This window comes from Zingiber officinale, chromosome 3A (genome assembly GCF_018446385.1).
Source record: "Zingiber officinale cultivar Zhangliang chromosome 3A, Zo_v1.1, whole genome shotgun sequence".
In the NCBI taxonomy this organism is placed as follows: domain Eukaryota; kingdom Viridiplantae; phylum Streptophyta; class Magnoliopsida; order Zingiberales; family Zingiberaceae; genus Zingiber; species Zingiber officinale.
Genome location: NC_055990.1, coordinates 147913349 through 147914432, shown reverse-complemented (window position 1 = coordinate 147914432; position 1084 = coordinate 147913349).

The window sequence follows — 1084 nt, the reverse complement described above, 5'->3', positions numbered from 1 at the left end:
AAAAGAATTAAAATATAGCTACAAAGCTAAATTCTAATTGACTCCGAAAAATCTGAAAATACCACGAAAAATTATTTTGAATGGTGGTTGCACCGATTCAAAATGACCTCGCTCTGATATCAATTGATGGATCGAAAGCACTAGAGGGGGGTGAATAGCGCTCGTGGCTATTTTTAGCGATTTAAAACACAGATTAGAAATGCAGCGGAAAGTAAATGCAAACACACAAGACACGAGTGTTTTACTTCGTTCGGAGCCTATCTCGACTCCTACTCGAAGGCCCGGGGTCCTTGACTGCTTTCGGTGGGCAACAACTATAAATTCGAACTATTACAAGCTAGAAGCAATTACAGTTAAGTTCCAATAAGAAAGTTTTACCAACGAATCAAGAAAGTAGAAGAGCGTTGGAGGTTCAGTTCGTTGTTGTAGCAAAGCGTTGTTGTAGCGTACGGAGCACACGAGAGCACAAGATTTCTGTTCGGAATTCGATGTTCTGAGCTGCACCTCGAGGCCCCTTTTTATAACTCTGCAAGGTCTGATCCAGATCCCCAAGTCTCGGGATCAGATTTGACCCGAAGCGGATCGGTCGACCAATCCCCACGTTCGGTCGACCGATCAGATGATCTCCACTGCATCTGATCCGTCCATCCGTCGCTCCGCTTCGATCTGGTCAAACTTTATCCCTGGGTTCGGTCGACCGATCCCAAGGTTCGGTCGACCGATCAGTCTCCTCTGACCCGCACACCTCGGCTTGATTCAGTCGACACCTGTCCCAGGTTCGGTCGACCGATCCCGAGGTCCGGTCGACCGATCCCTGGTCGAACCTGGTCCAACTTCTGGCGATCTGGTCTGGGAGCTTGGAGGTTCGGTCGACCGATCCCAAGGTTCGGTCGACCGATCTCGGTCAGTACTAACCCTGCACAAAAGTGTTAGTTTCCTGCAAAATAGAGTTAGAACACAAAAGATAATATATAAACAAATGAGTTGACAGCCTTCGGACTGTCCGGGTCTGACTTCGGGTTTCCGACCGGAAACCCTAGGTCGACCCGATGCCTACTATTCCCTCTACGGGGAACGCGTCCTC